The sequence below is a fragment of the Mycteria americana genome, chromosome 4 (assembly GCF_035582795.1).
Source record: "Mycteria americana isolate JAX WOST 10 ecotype Jacksonville Zoo and Gardens chromosome 4, USCA_MyAme_1.0, whole genome shotgun sequence".
Taxonomy (NCBI): Eukaryota; Metazoa; Chordata; class Aves; order Ciconiiformes; family Ciconiidae; genus Mycteria; species Mycteria americana.
In genome coordinates, this window is record NC_134368.1 from 80,783,266 (window position 1) to 80,807,391 (window position 24,126).

The following is a 24,126-nucleotide window of genomic DNA, read 5'->3' on the forward strand; positions in this document are numbered from 1 at the left end:
ATTACACTTAGGATTTAGGTGTCTGAATTTCATCTTCAGGCATCAAGTCGCTTCTTTTCAAAAATTACTATGTGGACTAACCAGCCCTAGTTATACCAACAGGAAGAATTTTATGGAATATGCCCTCAGCAACAAAACCTTCAAAGTCATGAAATTTATGAATTTTCCTGATTGGCTTAGGTAAAGGCTAGAACCATTTCAATCAAATGGGATAAATATTTGATCTTACTCTGCCAGGTAAAAGCGCATGTCACTGTAATTTGTGCTTTCAGAACTTTCAAGAAGTACTTTACTTAAAAAAGTATAGTGCTGTAGCTTCACTGTCCCTGCCTCAAGGTGTGTGTTATACTACTACCTTTCTCATCATCATGCAGTTAATAGAATGATGATGAAGCAATGGGAATTAAAGAATGAAACCTTTAATAACCCTGGATATCCACAGAGTCCTAACAACGCTCAGCGACATCATGCATTTGGTGATATCACCAAAAGCAGTGAATGGCAAATTTAAGATTTACTATCTGTTGTGAAAACCAGTTCCAAGGTTTGCAGCTTTTCAGGAGCTACTATACTCCAAGGTTTGCAGCTTTTCAGGAGCTACTATACTTAGATATTTTTTCCTTTTTCTTATTTTTACTGCTTCACTTCACTATGATCTGATCCTGCTCGATGGAAGGTGTTAGAATTTTCACAGCTGTGGGATATTGTCAGGCCAAAAGGATGATAGGTGCAAAACTCCTCTTGAAATTCTCTCCTAGTGTTTTCAGTTGTCACAGGAGCAGGTCCTGGGAAAAGAATACTATGGGACCATGTATTCATAGGTGCCAAAGGCCTACATCCTGCAAAAACATATAATCTCATTGATTAAGACTGTAAATCTGAATTTCTGAAAATAACTCATGTTGCTGTAACTTTCAGCAAGTTAACAGATATGGCTGCAAGGATATGTACAAAGAGACCTTATCTCCCTCTCTGACCATTTTTCATGCTGATTGACCATAAAATAGCTTGGAATTGGAAGTTATAGGGCTACATTAGTGGTCATAGGACTGTATTAATGCACTACTTCTCTTCAAGCTAATTAGCTCTGCTAAGCACCTTGAGTACTGTCCAAGCATAAGTTACTGCAAATCCTTATTCCATATGAAAATATTAGTATGTACAATAAAATCAGGAATCACTTCAATGTGCCCTAGAGTCTTCTTTTATATAGAAACCCGTATCTTTATCATTGAGTTCAGGGTCCTTCTGCTGTAGATCATATCCGTTACGTAAATATAACCAGGGAGTGCCAGCTACTTCATGTATTAGTAGGAATCTAAGAAGTAATGTTCTTGTCAGTAGGAACAGCAGCTCAATTCATCTTACTATGCCCAATCACAACCTTGTATAATAATGTTGTGCTCCCCCAGAGAGGAACAGAATGTTTCCTTTTGTCTTCATTTAGTGTTTGCCATTTACCCTTTATAAATAATATGCTGCAGTTAGGAATCCTCATGCTGCTAAAATTAAAACTTTGTTTTCCTTTTGGCATCCAGGGATCTGCGAGACAACATGAAGAACTGGTGCACGTGACCCTTTTCAACAAGAAAAAGTTGAAAGGCTGCATTTTAGGCTTGGTTCCTACTTTGCCTTTTAACAAATGACACATTTGTCTTTTCCTGCACACACAATATTCCTTACTCCGGCGATGTCCCTGCAATATCTGTGGGGAACCTACAGCACGGGAAGAGGGGACTTTACAATAATATATCTTACTCTGAGTATGCAAAGCTGTAGAGCAGGCTGCTGCAACCCTGGCAGCCTCCAAGGAAATATTATTCATTATGTATTTACAGTTATTGGATTAAAACTTTGTAATGTGCTCTGTTCAATTAATAATAATACAGAGCGGAATGAGCTATGAAATGCATTGTGCCTTTTAAAAGATCTAATATCAGAAAAGACAAGCAGTTTGTCCTAATGAATGCATCTAATTGGTGCACTTTATTATAAAACACTGGGACAGCATTTTTCATGAGGCAGTTCTATTTGTAATAGGCTGTCTCCAGCACGTCAGGGTGTAATAAATGTGCTGCAGACTAGAACTGCTGATTAGCATTTCTGGAAGCCCGGGAAGTTAGTGGAAGTTGTTTGCCATTGCAGAAAGACCTTCTGAAGCCTTGTGGAGGGATCCGATAGGGATACGCTTACACGACCGACCTTCTGGAGATCTCTGCTACCAGCCCACGGTATGCATGTGCAACTGCAATAACTGAACAGCCAAAACAACAAAGAATTGCTACTACTTTGTTGTACCCCTGGTGACTTCCACAGTATTGATATACAAAAGAGGCTTTCAATAAATACTGTCTTCAACAAAGCAGAGTTTTCACAGCAATAACTTGAGATAGACGTATGGTTTATGTATGACTGTAACTCACTGTCCACATCATCCTTTGTTCATTTTTGATGAATGTAAAGAGGAAGAAAGAAAGGATGCACATGCAAGATTTCTTTTGAATTATAAGAAGAAACAAAAAGCCCTAGAGGCACTTCTGAAAACACACCTTAAAGCCTTAGAGGAAAACAGTCAACAGTCAATATTCTTTTGGCAGGACCCATATAGAGAATGACACGACAGCGTTCAAGCAAAATAGTTTAGATAATACCAAACCTATGCAGAAATCAAATCTATACTGAAGAAATAAAAGACGATGAAAGGAGTGAGCTTTGACCCGGGATTCTTTTGTTTGCACTCTCAATAACTAAAAAGTAGCTTTTCAGGCCTGTTTTTCCCAAAAAGCTGTACCAGTAAATACAGCCAATTTTATTTTCTTCCTTTTGAAATAGAGGATACCCAAGAAAGCTTCCCTTGGAAAAATAAACTTTAGCTTTTCAGGCTCAGGAGAGAGACTTCAGTCCCCATGTAAGGAAGCCTTTCAGTCTCAGCAGCAGCCTTCATTTCCCTTCACATTCAGAGCTGAAAGGAGCACCCCGCGCTCCTCGCTGGGGCTTGCAGTCCATTAGCCTGCACCTGGGAAACACGTCGCCCAACTTTATGGTGTTATTCAGCCTAACTGCATTAATCTGCCTTAATACATTTTCCTATAATAAGATGGATCCACCCCATTACTTCTACTAATTTATCGGAAAGAACAGAGGCTTCCACAATGGTTGCTTGGGCGCTGCCCTGGTATCTATAGCATTCAAAAACCTGCTGATTCTCTCTAATGTAAAGGGATAAATTATTCGGCCATACAAGGAGAATATGACTGTATATTTACCTTCATTAATGCCCCTGTCCCCGAGAAAGGCAAATTTCTCATCAGGAAGTAGTAAAAACGGAGTCATGGGTTACAAGTAAACACGCTTTGTATATGTATTTCCATTAGGACTCTAAGATATAAATGTTCAAATGAGGTAAAAGAAGAAAATAGGCATCAGGCAAAGCATAATCCAGGTACCACATGCCGCCTTCTGTCAGACAATATACAAACTGATTGGCCTCAATCACATAATACGTTTTCACAGCAACTGATGCTTTAAGAGCAAACCACAGGGAAGTTGAGTGGAAGCGTTGGACGGCGTACACATCCCAGGACAGGGCTCTGCTGCCCAGACGGCCAGCGGTGGCTGAGGCACGTGTGTACGATGTACAAAATGGGCCAGGGAAAGCTGCAAAGCCTGCCTTGGTATCACTCAGTCCTGGCTGTCCGTTCTGGTCTCAGGATGAAATCAAAGATGATTTTGTAATTGATGATCTTGCTAGAAAAATGGCTTATGTAATTCATAGCATATTTACTGTACTCCTGCTACCCCTTCCTGCCCAAGGGTGGGCGTTGTGGGAATAATTACGTTCATTAAACAAGTCCAAGTAACACTGCATCAGTGAGCTGTGCTGGCTTTGGGCCACTCTGTACAGTATCTGGACCACTGTCTTCATTATATTAACATAATTCTGTATGCTGGTGCTTCTGAATATTATTTTCCTTGTCTTTTACCTACTTGTCTTATTATGTACTTATCAGTGGTACCTACTAATACTGATCCCGATCTGTACGTCATTGCGTCCCCAGATGTCTATGGCCTTCTGTTCTTCCACTTGAAGCCCCGTTTAGGGGCGGCAGCTAGGACTTCTGGCAGTAGGCCAGAAAGGTGAAAGGGAGTGAGTTTGGAAGAGTTTCTCTTCATGGCATTGTCTCCTCCTGAGGCATACAATAAACTCCTACCCATTATTTAATGCTGTTTCCCCTATGCTCAGATCCCCCCAGTAAATTTGCTTGTAAGACAACAGCCCTTACAGATGGTTTGGCATCACAGGTCCCTCAGGAATCATGATTTCATGAGGGAAATATGTATTTCAAGAAATAAACCCTTTATGAGAATTCTGGAATTCTTTGGAGACTTCAAAGACATGACTGTACAATAGTATGTGTATGGCCTCTTGACATTCAATAGACAGCATGGAGAAAAACAAACCAAACCAAACAAAAACAAGAACAAAAGCCTTCTCTTTTGTGCCTTTGATGACAGGATATAAAAGAAATTGTGAGTTTCATTTTTAAAAACAGTGGTCCTAATTAGGATTTCTTACACATTGGAAACAATCTGCTTAATAGGTCATAAATAAATTATAGTTATTCTACGTACACAGTCAAAATACAAACCTGAATTAGCTCAGCTTGATGGAAAATATTTGTGTATCTTGTAAATCAAACTATGTCATCTAAAGGCATATTTTGCCCTGCATTTTCAATTGATTGAGCCTGAACTGAAATGTTCCCTTTTGGGTCAGAGGCTGGTATTGGCCTTTTAACTTGCTGTGCAAGAGCTTCCAGGCCTGAACTTTCTCAAGCATAAATGTCAATACAGTAGTCAAAGTGTTTGGTTTATTCCAGTTAAGACATCTTCTTGTGTATTTCCATATATAGGATAACATTAATATTAAAAAAATAATCCTAAAGTTCTGTCTATTATTCAGAATATATGCCAACATACAAAATAAACTAAAACATACTGGAGAGATTCCCCTACATGTTATCTCTGGAATACATACCGTACTGTAATTTCTTAGAATAAGTGCATAATGCACAAACATTTCTGATGGTACCTTATAAAGAGGAGATGCACAGTGTATGATTATTACAAACTATTCTTCTGTCTTTGAAAGGTTCATGATGATTTTTGTTTCAGTGTTCCTGAAGTATGTTCCTGAGTATGGGATGCAAAAAGATGTCTGAAATACATACAGATAGGTAAAAAAGAAAATGGAAAAATACATACTGAAAATAGATGAGCGTTTTTAGTAAAGGAATTTCTAATATTTTATTTTCCCTTTGGTCTGAGCTAAATTTCAGGTTGTTTCTGCAGCAGGAGGGTTTTCAGAGCCTGCACAAATCTTCCCAGCTGAACAGAGGAAGAAATGAGCAACAGAAGTGAGTGTCTGCTCACATTCCAAAATCTCTTGCAGTCATCATTTTACCCCCAAACAACTTAGTGACTGACTATACTCTTAAATTAAGCTACTCTTAAATTAGCTTATTAAGCTAGCATCATGGGTTTATAATGCACCGGCTACCGTACATCAAATTGCTAAAAAAATCACTTTGACTGATTTCCATTTGCCTTGGTAAGATGCAACAGCTACCCTTATGTTTTGGGAAGCGACTTCTCCACATCCCAAGCCTCTTGTTTACTGAAATTGAGTAAATACATTGTAAAAGAGCTGAAAGGTCTATTCCCTGGTACGTTACGGGGCTTTATTATTTGTATCTTCAAGGGTCTTGGTGTTCATTTTTTAAAATATCTTTGTCCTAATTAGGATTTTTTTCCATGATCCAAACATGGTCACTTTCTTCTATGTAAGTGAATGAAAATGAGGTTTTTAATTAAAGAATTTAAGCATTTAAAGACAAGAGTGCAAATATGCAAATATGATCTCCTCACAGTAGTGAAAACAGCAATATTAAATATATTTCATGGCTAATGTGACCTGCTCTTACAAAAGTGAAAGGTGCATGACTATATTATCATACTACTGTGACTATATTATACTACATGTGGTTTATTAATATGATTTTACAATTTTTGGTTGGCTGGAGTGCAGGGCTAAGGGAGCTTCCCTCTGTTCAGAATGCTGTATACAGTTAAGTCCTGTGTGACAGACAGCATACTTTTGTCAATATAATTCATATCATTCATTTCCTCATAAATTATTGTGCAAAATAAAAATCAAATTCTAAATTTACTTATTAATTTTGACACAATTGGGAGAGACAGAAAACATTCACTTGACATTGCATGACCGTACATGCAGGGAGATAGTTTGATGTCTTTGAATCTGTGAAAAAAATACTGATTTCTGAGAATTTAAGGGGGGTTAATACATATTTATCTCATGCTTTTCCGAAAACAGTCAAGCTTCTCAATGCAGTCTTCATTAGCTGTGTTAAATGGTTGGTCACATCGCGGCATTTCTCCTTTCTGATTGTGCAATCTTTTCTGTAAACACCCAAGCGCAAATGCCGAGTAGAGCATTCGAACGGGGAATAAGGCGTTATTTTAGTCATGTGTAGTTTGGTTTGGAAAATACATATAGTCCTCAGAAGAATATCGATGTCCAAATAGCCGAGTAGTGAAGATGTGAGCGAGCGAGCGAGCAAGAGAGAAAACAGCCAATAACCGTTCACGCTGCCAGCTGTTAATACAGACTAATGGAACCCAAAGGTAAAGACACCCCCTTAAATGCTGGCTCGGCGCTGTTTGATCAGTCGCATCGGAGGCACGTTTGCCCCTAAAGAAGTCTGGACTTGTATTACTAAGCAGATGAATGCACACAGTTGTCACAGTAGAGTCAACCTTTGAGCTAGGCTTCAAAGTGTACCTAGCGCACCGGGCTGAGGCACCAGGCAGCATGAAGCATCAACCTCTCCAGCCCTTGGCGGCAAAGCTCTGTATACACACAACGTGAATATATAGAAGGGGTGCAAACAGATATAGAAACAGATCTCTGCCTTTCCTATATATCTGTACGTGAAATTGCTAAGAAGGTGATGTTGTACGTATGCGCACTTCTGAATATGCAGGTACGCTCTCAGACCAGTCAAGCCCATAAACTCCTGAGCGGTCATATACATGCCAGAGCCAGAAAGCAGATGCCCGAGCCTGCTTTGAAGCCCTTTAGGGCTTGAGGGCCTTTAGGACTCAGAGGCTTTTGAGAATAAATCTCTCCAATAGCATATCTATATCCGTATTAATGCATGTGTACATTCATGTGAAAGCATGTGTACACAGGAAGTTTGTATGTGGCATCCAACCATAAAGTTCCTAAACCTCAAGCGTAGAGCCCTGTAGCATCTAATGGACTCACCATTATTTCTTAGGAGTTCAGAAACTAAAATCACCAGACTGTGTCTTCTTCAATTATTTATTTCTCATCTACAATCACTTCATCTCCAAGGATATGAATGTGATATTACTCAGCTGTTTATTCCTCATAAACCATTTTACTACACTTAGGTATGTCAAATCAACATAGAAATCTGTAATAGGCTTATTAAAACAGGTCATTACAGTCTTATTATTGCTCAGTATTGATAACAGGACTGAAAGATAATAAAACCCGATGTTTCAAAAGTGAGCAATAAAAAAGTCACAAATGAACAGAATAAAAATTTTATTATGCAGTGTCAGGAATGTAAATAGTTTCAAAAGTGATACTGTCAAGCCTTTTGGGACCCATCTCATGGTGCAGTCTCTTCTCAAAAAGAGAAAATAGAAATAACTTCACAATGCAGACTGATAGTTTATAAAATCAGTGCAGACAACACTGTGCTCAATGATCTATGTTGATTTACATCAGCCTAAGTTTTGGACACTAACTCTAAATACATACTGTAGAACCAAAATTTGACCTACCACAGGAATATATAAAATTTGTTAATTTAGGAAGTAACATCCTCCCACAGTTAAATAATCAGTCCATCCATCTATACTCTAGAAAACTTTTTTTTTTTTTGGTCTTCAGCTCTCTGGAAACACTCCTTAGCTATAAAAGTAACATACCTCTTTTTTATTGCCTGATTGTGTTCCAAGCTTTATTTACGTAAAAGTCTTCCCAGCACAAATATTTATGCACAAGGTGATGAAATTCTGTTTCAAGAATATCTTCACAGGGGGTTTGGAAATGCACTTCTTGGGGTATTTTGGACAGCAGAATGCGGTTACTTAACTGCTGCATGTCTGTGACCTTTGCGGTACCTGCACAAGTTTTCCAGCAAAAGTGAACCTGGAATTGAATGAAAATTCCAGTGGAAAGGATCTTCTCTATCTTTTTTTTTTTTCCTTTTAATTTAGTGTCAAAATTCCACTTGGGTTGTATTTTAGTCGTATGATATGGAAATCCCTTTACAATACCTGGCCCTTATGTAAGTCAAGGCTGCCACTGTATTTCTAATATTTTACAGTTTTTTCACATTCAGTTGTATGCAACAAATAAGTAAGATGAAAGAAAACAGTGAATTAGGTTTGGGGTTTAACAGGTATCTCCTACCTCATCATTAATAACAGAGCAATTGAACTACTGTCTTTTTTTGGCTGCTGAGCTGGATAACCGCTTCAAAAATTTCTGCACAAAAATTAATTTTTAGGGAAAAAGTAGTTCAATTTAGTCAACACATAATTTCTTGTAGCAAATACAAGCAATTTTGACATTTTGAAACTGTGCCAAGATTTCTAGAGAAAAACTTGAATTCTTTTGCAAAAGAATACTACTGTAATTAATGCTTTTGTTTCTGTTTATCCTGCCATCTTGCTTTCCTGACCGTAGATAAGAATTACTAGAGCCAAAATGGTTGCTCAGCTTTTTCAGCCATAATAATTCCTACAAAGGCTAAGCAATTTGAAAGCTGCCCTTTCATAACATCCTCATGTAAGATGCTATATTTTTTCTTCTTCATCTTCAAAGATTAAACTTCATAATTTCATATATTGAAACCAGGAGGAAATCATTCAACTTTTAAGGACTAAATATGACAGAATACTAAATAAGTCCTAAAAAGTGATCAATGTTCCAATCTGATGCTGAGCAAGTTGTTTTAAAACAAGTTTTCTTTCCCCGGTCTTTGTTTTATGATACCTGGTTGGAAGATGACATACTTAATTCCTGAAAACATTGTTGGAAGTACTGACGCATGAGTATAAGCTCCACATATATATCAGGAAAGAGTGGAGACTGAATGAGACTTTGGCTCAAGACGGTAAGTTTTCTCATTAATTAAAAGGGGAAAAACATATTATCTTACAACCTAGCAATTTAGGGTGCATTTTGCCACTCAGAGGAGCCAACACTTTGCAGGATTAGGCAAATACCAATTCTGCAGCTGTTATTCATCAATTTTTGAAGATACTAGATAAAGCTAAATCAGAGTCTCAGAGTCTTAATTTTTTTCTAACTCCTAGGCCTTTCATTTTTCATCTTGACAATGTTTCTTTAGAGAAATGATAGAGTATAAATAAACCTTCTGAAGGAATTAAGAGAGACAAATACTTAAAAGTAACACAGAATTCCTACATTCTTGCCTGGACAGAGCGCATCCCACGAATAAAAGGGGAAGACAGCTTGCTGCTCCTGGATTTTCCAAGCTTCCCTGCTCTAAGAAGCAAAGGGGCCAACGGCGGGAGCAGTGGAGGCGAGCGTGTCGCTGCCAATTAAAATAAGAGGGAGCTGGACCCGTATCAAAAGTTTTTTAACAGATGTTAGAACCATTTTCTTACATTGTCATGTTTTGTGACCATGATTCAGACACATTTGATGTTTTACCAGAACACAGCACAGTTTAGCTGATAATTTTAGTGTGCTTGACACATTAAAAGTGCAATTAATAGAATACATACCAAGCAATTAGATGACTTGTTGTGACCTTTCAATTTACACTGCAACAAAGACACGCACTTGGAATTCACTAGTAAACCATTTTCTGGCTTTCATACAGCCGTTTTAATGGAGTTTGGCAATATTTAAATCAAAAGGGGAAAGATGAAAGCTAATTACAACCAATATACTAATGCTCAAATAATTTGTATTAATAGAAATTAAAAAGAAAGGGGCAGAAAGGAGCTGGTATTACATGGAGCGAGCACATTTTTCTCTACTAATTTAAACATCACTATGGGATAATTTCTGTGTTGGTCTGTGCTGACATTGCATGACTTTTATTAACATGAATGGGACCACTGAATTTATCTACAGCAGACTGGAAAAACGTACCACGTTATTTTTGCACGCAAATGAAAACAACGCAGGTTCTCACTGCGTACTTAAGTACCTGAACCACACAGCTAAAACCCTCCCAAATCTTTGCATGGCTCCCCAGTGTGCTAAATACTGTATTCGAGGTTAAAAATTTACTCAAGTAAGGAGCAAATTGTCATTTTCAGAAGAAGGTGCTCCTTCACGTGAAAGCCCTCTTTTTCCTAAACTCCATCAGCACTGGTCTCCAGACTCCGTCTCTGCCACGGGCACAGCGGGCGCAGGACTGATGTGCAAGGGCTGCGGCTGCGGCCGTTCCGGCGGGGCCCCAGGGCACCCTGGGGCTGCCCATGGACCGAGCATCAGCCCCGCACCGGGACCGCTTCGATCCTCTGCCGGTCACCAGCCAGGGCAGGAGCCTGAAGCCGGGCCTCTCCTGTTCACCCCCAAATGAGGGACAATTTCAAGAGAGCCAGTTTGCCTCCGTGGCTCATCTTACCAGGAAATGGTAAGAAATGGGCAGTTTTGGTTTCTTACGGAACGGTGCCTTTTCGCAACATTCTTATGCCTATTTAATAGTTGGTTTAATCAAAACATTTCATTAGGAAGTTTACAAAGGCCTTTTTTTTGGTTTTGGTTTTGTTTTTTTTCAGGAGGCACAGACTGAGGTATGTTGAAAATGTTTGTGCCGTGTCCCAGGCTCTGATGGGGATATAAAGATATGTTTCAAATTCCGCTAATTTTTGTTTGCAGTCAGATGCTCTTTTCTTAACTGATTTGAAATATGAATTATTACAACGATACAAAAGGAATGTGCTAATTATCACAGTTCACTCCGGACAAGCCTCCATTTTAACAAATACAGAGGAAAATCCTGGGTAACTGAAAAATGAGTTAAGTTTCCATATTAATTTATACTGAGAATTCACCATCTAATTTTCAGACTTAGAAATTCAATTACATTTACCGTTATTCTTCTTATAGTCTCTATACAAACCAGCCTACCTCTGAGGATACACACTTTGCTAAAAAAGACATTTTCTTTCTTCCAACTAGTACCTATTTCCAATGAATGTGGTTCATTATTAGTAAGCAAAATTTTGGTAAAAAAAGTCACTGTGTTATTCCACAGGCCAAGATTTTGATGATAAACTTATTTAGCCAAAATCATGTTTTGAAAACATTTACTACAAAGAACACTTTATTAAGGACAGGAGAGTCTTACTTAGAAAACCATGCACTGAAATGTTGTAGTGTTTCCCTTTTTTTTCATTCTCTCTCTTTGTGTTGTTGTGTTCACTTAGGGCTCAATTATGCAAGTCAGTGAGAAGCTGTCCCTTGACTTCTGTGTTACAAAATCCAGCCTTACTGAATTTCCTGTTTAGATTTCTAACCTAGTTGCTATTCCTGTCATGCGGCCTGCGAACGCTTCCAGTACTGGCTGCGTGCTTTCAAGAAGAAGGTCGTTGTTCTTTTGGGATCATCAAAAGTGAATCACGAGTGAATCATGAATCAAGATGGAAAACATGAGGGGAATGTTCTCCTGAAAGATAAGAAAGCGCATATCTTCTGCAGCGCAAGTCAAATGACTCATCCCAAACCGGAGGATCGTTTTTCTAACATTGGAATGGCAGCCTGCAGATTTCCATGTGGCAGTCCTGCTTCTCGCTAAACTTTGATTAACTCAGGACAGCATGAAGTGGTTTTGCTTTATGGCTAAGATCAGGCCAAATATTTCTTGCAATCTGCGTAAATAAAAAGATCTCTTTCCAGACGGATCGTCTGTCTTTAAACAGCACGTCGCAAAAGCTAACCCTGTGTGAATTTCACTGATTGTACTACGCTATTTATCTGAATTTGTTTAATAGTGCCTTTTGGAAGGTAAAGCTCACATGCCGAAGAGTTAGGATAATGGTGGTTACTATTGATTTCTTTTTTTTCAACCCGAGGGAGAAGTCAAGGAACTAGTAATTACTATTGTCTTCTAGGATCTATATTTGCCATCTGTGTCTTGAGGAGTTTCATACAAGGTTATCTAACTGTACTGTTTGAAATACAGTTTGTTCTTTCTTAACCTTGCTTTTTTTCCTATGAAATATTTAAACTGAAGTTGTTCAAATAATTAATCTTGCAGTAGGCTGCCAGAAATTTCAAAAGATTGTCGATTCTGTTGTCCTAAAGTATTACTCACCCATCCCCGGGGCAAAAAAATTTGCCCTATCTGGATCAAATCTCTTCTTTTGATTGCACATTAACCTTTTAAATGCTTTAAAATTATGTTTATCTTTTCAATTATCAATGCAAAATATAACTTTAGATTAAGAATCCTAGTATTGCACATTTTGAAGGTGGAAAAATGTTTTGACATTTTCATCTTCCGTTTGGATAATATAGAGTGGACTTCTAAAAGAATCTAGAACCAAACAAAAAAATTATTGAAACTTTGAAAAACCAGAAGAAAAAACAACAACGACAAAAAGAATTGTATTAGCTTGGTCTACATCATAACAGCCTACAGCTATTTAAAAGAAGGTTTTAGGGAGGGTGGTAATGTAATGTTGTGCTTATCTATTATGCAGAAGAGAATGTGCTGTCTGAAAGCAACAAATACAACGAGTTTGAATTGCAGAGTGATAGCTGAGCTAGACATTACAGATACATCTCCCTAATAAGAGGTAGCAAGATGCTAGATTCCAGGGCACATTACGCCAGCGACATTTTGGAATCTCTGAAACTGAAGATTTTTAAAAGGAAGTTAGACAACCATCTTCCAGCAGCCTGTCTCTTCAGGTAGCGGATTAGCTGTCCCCGTGGCGTCCCTTGCAGCTCTGTCTTGCACTAAGATTTGTATAAAACAGACAGAGTTGTCGCTAACCAAAACAGGTTATTATCTAAAAACTTTTCTAGCTCTTTAGAAATGCTTTAAATATTCTTTTTAGAGCATCTAGAAAGGTTTCAAGGTTTTTAGAAATACAGCTCTATGTTAGGCTTATTCCTCTAATTTTAATAATTGTTCATAAGCTTTTGAAGGTAAGTGGGAAGAATATCAATAGTTCCTCTGGAAGTTTTTTTCATCCGGTGCTTCTCTGGTATTTCAGGTTTTGTGTCCCCCTTGTATTTTGCTGTTCAATATCCTTTTTCCTTAATCCTCTACTCGGCAGTTAATTGTATTTCCAGAACTTGAAATCCTCTCAGACATTTGAATGAACTTTTTAAATTAATACCAAAAAAATCTCTAAAAATGGTAAACAAAATCTCTTTCACTTATTAGGCAAACTCATGTTTTCTCTAGTTTTACATAGGGTAAGGACATCTTGCCTGCTCTTACACTGTGTGGATTTTCTAAAAGCAGTCAATAGTGCTTTAAGTATGCTCAGCACAAGTCTCCAACCTAGTTCTTAGGGAAATATTTTGTTTTAAAAATTGTATGTAACATACATTCTCGGTCTTTGATGGGAAAAAATGTCAATTTTTTACAACATTTAAAACAGTCTTGTGACGCAAGTACTATATGTATTAGAAATTATCAAGCACTTATAAAGAGGTTTGGGTTTTGTGGTTCTGTAAGTTAGTATTTTGTGTTCGCTTAGAATTTGGACAAGCTAACAAAGTGACTGGAGTGAGTAACAAAGCCCTTCCTATGGGTACTGGGTATATGCCCAGTCTAGTGGTGGTTAACACTTTGAGATGCTGTGACATACTCATCCCCAGTTGCCCGGCACGAGGAAGATGACAGAGACAAGCAGAACAACGTATACAACCTGCAAGCAACTGTCTGCTGGTTCATATCTAAAATGCCCTCCGGGAAGAGACGCAGAGAGAGTGGTTTGTGGCGTTAGCTCCTCATCACAGTGCGCTGTGCCTCGTCTGCAGAGAGTGAGTTAGCCACTTCACCTCTTCTGCCTTCCCATGGGCCTTCCCCCGCCTGTGAGATACTTGAAAAGCAACCCTGGTGCACTGCACAGCCTACTGTCAAAACCGCTTTGAGCTAAAACACTGGAGTCCGTCCATGTTCTGCTACGCAGCCCCTGCCTGCCGTTTCTAACTGATCCGCCTTGGTGCCGTCGTGGCGGCGGCGGGTGCAGTCGGAGGGAGAAGAAGTCGTGGGGTGCGGGGGGAGCAGAGCTGTCCCGCAAAGGCTGGGGACACGGGGACACACCGCAGCAGCCAGGCCAAAAAAATGTGTGGCTCAGCCTGCTCCTGCACAGCGGTGCTCCTCAAAAACCTTGGGCAGAGTGCATCGGCACACGTGCAAGTCATCACGGAAAGAAGTCAGCAAGGATTAATTTTTTTTTTTTTTCTTTTTTTACTAGCCAGGTGGCAACCTTATTCTTCTGCCAATTTACAAAGCTGGATTGAAGAACCAGCTGAGATCTCTCAGCCAGAAAGCCACATCGGCAGCTTTCGGCACCTATTCCTGGCCACCGCTGGCACAGGGAGCACTCTTGAATTTGTGAGAGGGGGACTGGATTACAGTAAGCAGCTCTGAGACAACTCAAAATTGCACCAAGAGGTGCCCGGCCCTAGAAGCCCTCAAGGTGAGCGAGGTGAAAGATAACTATCTTTTCCTCTTTGCAGATTTAAATGCGCCTTCTATTCTTTTCTCCAGAAAAAAATAATTTTGTTGAACTATTTCACATTTATTTATTATGATTTCTGCTGTCCTTCCTTCGTTTCTGAATGCACACATACATGGCAGCTGGCCATGCACCCAGCAGTTCCAAGTTTGACTTTAATCCAGGTGCTGCCATGGTAATGTTGTACTCACGGCATCCCATGGAAGTCACGATTTCTGCTGCCACCTTTCTAAAGGACTGGTCATGATGGTAGTATTTAGCACGAGGAAAAGAAGCAACACTGCAAGATAAATGGATTTCCTAGTTTTATATCTGGATGAAAATAAAATTAACATTTAACTTTAATTATCGTGTATTTCCATCTCCTGTCACAGAAAGATCCTGCTGTTTTATCTTCTGTGATTTCATCCCCTCTCCTACTGATACTATACAGAAAGCATTTTTCCATTAATTCTATTTCTCTCTCAATTCCTAAATGCAAGTAAGTTTAATTTAACTGAAGTTTTGTATTATTCGATTTTCTCAGTTCAGTAGTTTACTGCAGTTATCCTACTCAGATCAGCAGTTTACTGATACTGTTGGGTTGAAAGCTGCCAATGGTGTGTCTGTTTGATGTATAAGCTTTCAAAGCCTCCTCGAGGAAACTGTGTAGGCTTATATAGTCTTTCAGTTTTGATAATTAAAGCTCTAAGGGCCATTTGCATGACAAACTTGCTGTACCAGTGGAAGGCATCAACCATCATCTAAGGTAGGACTTAGAGCTATATCTATACTGATTGAAGTTTTGATATTCATACCAGTCTTTATAAGTCTATCTTCAAATAATATATATATATATGATGCACAGAATGATCTCCTTTGTTTTGAACATGTTCAGAAGGCTGTACACAACTGAGCATTTCTATTTAGATGAAAAGTTAACGCTATCTTATGAAAGAACTGATCTCTCCTTCTTTTCCCCCAAGTCTCTGACCTATAAAGACTTGCATTCTTATATTTACTTCTTACAAGCCTTTTCCTTTTGGGGTCCATAAAATTTGTTTAGGTTTATTTCAGTGGAAGCAAGATTAGGTCTGTTTACTCATCCTCGTGGCTTGCACTTCTTTTACCCATCTGTTAAATGGTTTGTAAGTGATATACGCCTACCAAACATCGCTTGTGGCAAACTACATTTTCCTGTTTTACTCTTTCTGATTCTATGGTTTATTAAAAGCCTTGCACTGCCCAGGGATAGTAACATCAGTGGTTCAGATTAATTCTTTTTGGTCTTTAGCCAAACAACCAGCTAATTTTGTCACTTGGCTAATTTAGTGATGTGCCAGCAAAATTCATAATTACAGCTAAAAGTATTTGTACTACTATTGCTTGCTAAGCTAAGGTGACTTCATGAATACCATGTACTCCTCCTGCCCTTCAGTCCAGAGGAACATATTTAATAAAAAATGTAGAAGTGGAATCCATCATCTATCCATTTAAAACTTTTATTGCTTTTGTTTTTCTTAGCAAGGCACTAGGCCACATCCTACACTGAGTTACACAGGGAGATATTTAAGGAAAGGATTTTTTTCCCTGGTTAGGAAATACAGCTTGCAAGCAGACTATTTGAGACAGAATTTGAAAACCGTGTAACGGAATATTTGAGTTAAAGCTCTGTTAGATGAGGGGAGAAAAAGCCCTTACATATGGTGGCCTTACTGAGGCACATGATACTCTGTTCTTCACGTGAGAAACAAGGAAAGCAATCTTTACAGAAAGCATGTTTTAAGGGATGTTTTACTAAGCTTCTCTGTATTTTTAAATGGGTAACAGTTTCCAATAAAATCTTCCATCAAAACAAAGAAATGTCATTTCCATACAGAAGGTTTTTTTGAAGATAGGACTTAAAAGGCCACAGCCCCCCTATTAATCTCATTAGAGACAGTGTCTGTTTCACATGAGGTTCACCACCACCCCCATCCCACCTCTGTCATCACCAAACACGGCTGCATCCAGGACAGAGATTTTTCCCTAAATATTATTATTGTGGGCTTTCTGAGTGACAATATTTGATAGATACTTAGCAGTCAAACTAGGAGTCTGGCTGTTTGCTAAAATACTCCATGAATTTCTTAAGACTTGATAGAACTGCTCAGTTTGCTTCAGTTTGGCAGCTGTCAACTTCAAGTACTCAAAACCAAGCCTCCAAAAACATTGAACTCCTTAAAACAGAGAAAACGTGCCAGTATCTGGTGGGTTTTTTCTTTTCTCTGCAACTCTGTGGGTGATAATTCCTCTTTGCCCTTCTTATTAAGTGCAAGTCTAAAGGCGAGAGAGAGGCAGGCACCAAAAGAAGAGTAAGTGTCTGGGGAGGAGGGACTGGCAGGGAAGACCCCGCAGCAGGGGCCAGGAAAGTGCCGTTCCTGAGGCTGAAGCCAGGAGCAGCAGGTTTGGTACAGAATTAATCCCCGAGTACCTTCTGCTGCCACTGGAAGTATACGATAGTGCTAAGGGCCGCACATGTTCACAGGCTGCTTCCCCAGCTGCTTGGAGATTAAAACCTAGCTCCAAAGCACATGAGATGCTCAAGCGCGCTATGTCCACGTCCTCAAAGAGCACTGGGGGCCCATGCTGGTCTGCCTGGGGGGGCTGGAAAGAATCGCTCCTTCCCCTGCAACTGGGGGAGCGGAGCAGAGAGAGCTTGCAACCTGCCAGGAGTCTGGCAGCCTGTTCTGGGGAGGCAGAGGAGGGGTGAGAAAGGCCTCACGGAAGAGGGAAGCGGAAAAAAGGACTGTCGGAGGACTATAGAGGAGGGCAGAAAAGCACTTAGAGTGTGAAACAGAAGAGCTCCAACTTGTTCGTATTGCTGACTCTGACTTGATTTGGAAGCTTAGCTGTCATTATGAGAATTGGATCAGAAACAATTTTGGAAGATGATGATATTTACTTGCCAAGCCAATCCCTATCACTTACTCTGAGTGCCAGCTCCCTCAGCTCTCAGAAATAGCCTTCTCTAATTTTCTTTAGGCTAGAAGCAAATACCGATTCAATGGGAGTTGTGGGTTCTCAGCACTTTTCAGGACTAAGTATTAGATGCATGCTGAACTTAAAAACTGACACATAAATCAAGCTGGTTTGTTTTGGTATTCTGTCTCCTCTAGAAAACAAATTGTTGTAATGCAAAATTGTGCTTCGCACTTTGATAGCTTATTTTAGTTACCCATGCTGATGCTCTGGGTAGTTCAAATAGGCAGAATTTGACACTGAGGTTTTCTGGCACATCACTTCTGGCGGAGCTGTGATTGAAGTGACACAGCGGTCTTTCAAAGTACTCATTGAGGGTACACAGACTTCACACAGACTGCTTATGAGCACAGGTACAGAGAGATTTTCAGCGACACCAGAAGCATTCATCCTCTCTCAGCCAAGTCTTCCCTTTCTGATTCTGCCAATTAAAGGTGCTATCTGTGTGTCTTTGTACGCTCGTCACCAGAGATTTAGATTTTCATCACAAATGGTGATGCAAATGTAAAGTCCATAAATAAATAAAGCCGGTGAAGCCTTTATAGGTATGGTTTATAGTGCTGTCACGTAACTCTGCACGTGGTGTGAAGAAGGCTAAGTACCCAAGTAACAGGAAACAAACCTGCAAACGGAATGGACATTTTTACTGTTACTCACCAGTTGTTTTCTGTCCTGAAGCTTTACATTATTCATGCTACCTGTTCATCTACTGCAGCATGTGACTGTATCTATATATGATCATAACTCTGACTGTGATCGGTGGAATTTACTGGATTTTATTGATAGAGAATCAGGACAAGATCTGACAGAGCTTGTCAGATTTACATTGGCAAAAACCACACGCATTACAAGTCTCAAAAGGTAGAGGGATATAAGCAATAATATTAGGGTCTTAGTACATTTACTAAAGAATGTGTTTAGCCCTAAAAGATATTTCAGTCTTTAATCTTAAGTACTTGTTTTAGTGTTTAGTCCTACTGTCTTCAATAGCCCTGAGTCATGTATTTAAGCAAATGCCTTGATCGGTACAGTCCTACACTATGTCAGGTATTTGAACTAATCACGGTTACTTCAACTAAATTAATGCACTAGATAAATGGCATTACCTTTATGAGCATAATGAATATACTAAGCAATACATATCTGAAAGAATAACTTGCTCGAAAACACAGTCTGTGGGACAACTTGTGAATGAAGTCTCTCATTTCGGTAACGTACACACTGCTGCTTTTTGTTTTAATTCATGTTATTGAAAAGCACACTCTGTGTCTTAGATAGGATAAACATACATCTGGAAATGGCGTTTGTCATGTTGTAAAGGAGAATAAGAAAAAGGGAGAGGAAAAAAATATTCTATTGCCAATCTAGTATTCCGTATAATAACTGTAAACAAATCTAAATCACAGATAGGGTGTAGCAAAAAACAACAGGGAAAATGAATTGTAAACTAACCATTTCTCCAAGGAAGAACAACGCTTTTCTCTCTTTTCCCACCTTTTTCATATTGACATTAACATACCGTTTTCCAGATAACAAAACCGGACATTGGTGATTTTCTTTTTCGCCATTCAAAAGGTTCACTGGATTTACATATATGATATACTTTATGCAAATAACATTTCTCCAATAGTCAATACATTTTACCTCCCGGATAAAGAAACTATGTAAAACGGAATATTTCAAACTATAGTATAATCAATGAATATCCAGGCGCAATATTTTAGGGAGTCTAATTAAGGACTTCTAATCATACTTCATTGCTACCAGCCAAGCCCTGCCAACTAATGTTAATGGAACTCAGGGTTAAGATGGTTTACTACCAACAGTGCAGTAAGCAGGAATTAATTACTGCAAGTAGCCTAGCCACACAAGTGTCCTGAAATGGATCAGTAAACTTCTAGCCTAGCAGGATTCTGCATTTCCACTGTCCCATTGGAGTCAGTGTAAAGTAGTCTTCAGGATGTTTATCTTGATTTTATCCCTCTTTTCTTTCCTTTTCTTTCCTCTTTTCTTTTCTTTTCTTTTCTTTTCTTTTCTTTTCTTTTCTTTTCTTTTCTTTTCTTTTCTTTTCTTTTCTTTTTTCTTTTCTTTCCCCTTCATTTCCCTTCCCTTCCCCTTTCCCCCTTTTCCCCCTTCCCTTCCCCTTTCCCATTTCCCCTTTCCCTTTCCCTTTAACATTTCATTTCCTTCTGCTGTATTCATTCATATTCTATGACACCTGTTCTCTTATCTGTTTCCTTCCCAGGTCAGTAACCTGCCCCTGCAGTAATATCTCATGAAACCTGATGTAAATCAAGAGAAATGTATAAAAACCCAGGGGTTTGGGCTGACAGTGCCAGTTGCACTACAGGATTTTATTTTTCAACTTTTCCTTAATCTCCCACTTCCTTTTCTATTCCCCCCCCCCCCCCCCCCCCCGTTCTTTTTCAGTCTTGTCATTCTGTCTCCCAGCTTCTGGACTATTTCCTCTTTCCTTTTCCTTCCCTCCCTCTGCTCTGAGGCCTTTCATCTCTCCTAAACCATCTTGCAGCTCCACAGTCCAATTCTACCCCTCACTGTTCAAGCCCTACTCCAGCACTAACCTTTTCCTCATCTCGCTTTCACAGTCTCTGTGACTCTCTCTACGCACTTAACTTTCAATATTTCCCTGCCCTCACCCTGTCAACCTTCATCCTTCAGCCAGTACGCACCACTCGCTATACAGCTTAGCAGACAGCATCTTCAGTGGCTAATTGTGCCAAAGAGAATACATTTCCTAGTCACAATCGAAATCCCAGTAACTGTAGTGTTTTCCACTGCAAAATTCACAATAGAGGCTCTGTGAGAGACAGTGGAAGAATGTATTGGTCTGTTTGGTTTTCCTTAACAAAGCAATCTCGTTTAATAGTTCTGATAGATCATAGAAAGCTAAAACATGCAAGTGCTTTATGGCAATCAAAGACTTTACTTGCAGGTAAAAACCAGAGATGTGTACAGCTGTGACCCCACTTTACTTATTTCGTAGCCTTTTTCTAGTCTTAACAATGAACCGATATGAAACCATATTCCACTGGCAAGCTTGTGAGTAGAGAAAAGAGAAAAAAAAATTCAAAGAAGAGATAAAATCAGTAAAATAAACAATAAAATAATTTACAGGTACCTGTCACTTGTTGGCAAAAGGATCCTCTGGATAGGAACAGAGGGAAAGCAAAAGTGAAATACTGTGGAACTCCAAAGGGGAGAAAAAGGAAAAACCGGAGGAAAGACAAAGGAAAGGAAAGGTGCAGAAAGGGAAGGGGAACAGCACCCTTCCAGTAACTGCAGGTTCACTTAACCAATTACCCCGAGCTGAAAGAGGCCAAGACTCAGGGCTAAATTAGCATATCCCACCGCCAGCCGGGGGCTATAACATCAGTTGGAACTGCAGATCTGTCCAGAGACACCAGAGCCATCCAACCCCCACTGCTAGCTAGCAGTGGGGACCGACACACTGATGTTCCCAGCTCTGCCTGCTTACTGAGGGCACGACTACTATTCCGCATAGCCTTCTTAGTACATGCAGCTATCAAGACAGGATTTGCAGGGCAGGAAAGCACTCAAACACTGACTGAAAGTCCTGATGCAGCTAGACAGAAAAAATTGTTGCTCTTGATCAAAGAAAGCAGTGTCGCAGCTCCAGTTTTGACCAAGTTAGCAATACCCAGTTAACATCTGGACGGGGTGTGTTCAGTACTGCAGGGAACAGTGCTAGGGAGGCATCGTCAGTCCCGAGCTATTCCATGTGCCACTGGCTCGTATAGTACCTGAAGAAGCACTGCCCTTTCCCACAAAATCTGAAACGGCAAGTGTTCTGGCAACCTTTTATTATTCATTCTCACAAGCCACTTTTTGTAGGCATGCAAGTTGTAACTTGGTTGTCTTGGCAATGACCGATCCTGTTAATACCACCGACCCAGTTCAATTTCCTCTGCCTCTTCAAGTGGCTATGGTGTTCTTCATTTTCTGTCTTAAATTGTTAGGTGGCAGTGGTATGTACTGTTAAACTGTTGTCACATCTCATCCCAAAGGTGCTGGTATTTCACTGACTGATAAAGCGTGATCCTTTAATTTAAAACTTAAGGGACAGATATTGATAGCACTTTATCCCATAAGGGAATCTACCACTCAGAGGAAGATACTGTTCATTATAAATAAGGTTATCAGAATCTAGCCCACATAGTATTGAGGTAAAACATGTCACTATACAAAAATGCTAGTTTCATTATCAGTTTTGCTCTGCAGGTATTGACAGGTTGCTGTGATAACACAAAAAGCCCAGCGCTTGACAAGAGACAAGAAGAATTACAGAGTAGGTGCATACTACTATTACAGGGGTGGAAGGAACATGGCTGTAAAGAATTCAGGTAGAACCTTTATGTTGTTGGAAGAGATAAAGTCTTCAAAATGACAGAAAATAATTGCCTAATAAAGAGCTATAGTACTGCCCTAAGCTGCAGAATGAAACAATTATTTTTATGTAGCTCCTCGTCTTTAGAATCTTAAATTCTTTTTGTTGTTCTCTCATCTTTCCCTTGATCTGTTTGAAGACTTTTTCCTGTACATTTAACAAGTATTTTTTGTTTGTTTTCTCCGCCCCCCCCCCCCCCCCTCTCCCCCCAGTGCTTTATCTATGACGCTTCTCTGTAGCTCGCCTCTACAGTGTTGTTACCTTACTGTCTGTAACATCACATCATGGACCAGATCATTACAACCATCTGTTATCCAGCACAGCTGACATATTAACCTACAAATGCCCCCCTCTCTCTCCATTATTCTCACAGGTCGGTACGGTTCATTGGTACCCCGTGATAGATGATGCAAAAGGAAAGGAGATTAGAGCATCAGTGGCAGGAGACTGACTCTGAATCTGATCAGTTTAGGCAGAAGGGATTTCATGTGATCCTAAGATGCAGCTGTGGTATAAAACAAGAGATACTTCTTCATGTCTGTCATAGTGAGCGCAAAATCCCAAATGAGCAGAGACACTGTGGACAGTTGCTCATTTAATTAACCTGGCCCTGACTTTATCAGGTTCCAGGGTCTAACGTCATTTGATAGAGTTTTCACTTTGCTTCTTCGATGAGATCACCCATTCTGGAGACAGTCTGTGAGGCTGTATCTGTACTGTATTTCACGTGTGAGTCCACATGCATCTCACCTCCAAATAGCCTGGGCGCTCCTATGTATCCAGACTGCAGCAATGGAGGAAGCTTGAGCTTTTTCTAACTGTTGTTCAGTATCGTGACTGCAACCCTGGTAGGTCTGTATTCCTGAACACGCCAAATATTTACAGGCATGTCCAAAGAGGCTACGGTGCCTCAAGCACGCGGTGGTGAACACGGGGGCTAGGCAGGTGGTGAAGCACGAAAGGCATAGCCACCAGTCCTACAGCCTAAGCGATATGTTGGAGGATAATTGCAAGTTCAGATTCCCAACCTTTTTCTGTAAGGATTTTTAAAGTACCATGCTTTATGTCATTGTAAGATTCACATGCATATACCTCTCCCTCTAATATTAAATGGCAAGTTTCATATTTTGTCAAGGTAACAGCCTACGAGTTGAAACTCCTTTTTGGTGTTACGAAAGAAAGCACAATATCCAGTTCAGTCCCTTCCCAATCACTGCTGAAAAACTTCAGCACTTTTGAGTGGATGCAACAACAGAGAGTATTCCCTATGCCTACACATCTATGGAAGCTTAGTTAATGTTTCCAGTGTATATTGTGCTCGTATTGTGTTCTTTAAAATTGACTCTGCTATGAATAACATAGATTTGCAGTATAGTTGTCACTTGCATGATCTCAATGAGAGAGCTTTTTCTTCTCTATTTTCCTGATTAGAAAAAGGAAAATAATGCAGCTGAACAAAGAATACAAAATAGATAATTTAGCCTACAAATATTACCTTAATTTACTCGATCTTAATTTTCTGCTCTTAGAATACTAGCAAGAAGATAATGATTTCCTAAGCGTATTCATTATCATCTCTCTGGATCATTTCTTAGAGTATTTAGAATTCACTATTTAAGCTGTACAGTTTAGTTGCCACTGGTCAGTCAAATCACACAGCATCTTGTCTGTTCTCTGACTGGTAGATGAGCGAACAAAGCAAAAAGTATGTGGAAAAGTAAAAAATCTAGTTCTGCACATGGTAGCGCCAACTCGGTAAGTTCTTTGTACAGCTACTTATGAAAATAACATTTCTATTACAAAGATAGTTGACAGCACGAGAGCCTAAAAATGGGAACCCAAATGCATTAGTTTTTGAAGAAGTATTCACTGAAAGTGATTTTCAGTATTCC

At 39.5% G+C, this 24,126-nt stretch overlaps 2 long non-coding RNA genes across 2 annotated transcripts in view; one reads left to right on the top strand and one right to left on the bottom strand.

Moving 5' to 3' along the window:
• The window catches only part of LOC142408748 (uncharacterized), a 73,717-nt gene that overhangs the window by 6,547 nt on the left and 43,044 nt on the right, over window positions 1-24,126 (bottom strand). The gene's annotated exons all lie outside the window — the stretch shown is intronic.
• LOC142408746 (uncharacterized) overlaps window positions 12,852-24,126 on the top strand; it is a 30,804-nt gene continuing 19,529 nt past the window's right edge. The window contains exons 1-2 of the long non-coding RNA XR_012775400.1: window positions 12,852-13,021; window positions 14,545-14,769. This is a non-coding gene — a long non-coding RNA (uncharacterized LOC142408746). The remainder of the gene's footprint in view (window positions 13,022-14,544; window positions 14,770-24,126) is intronic.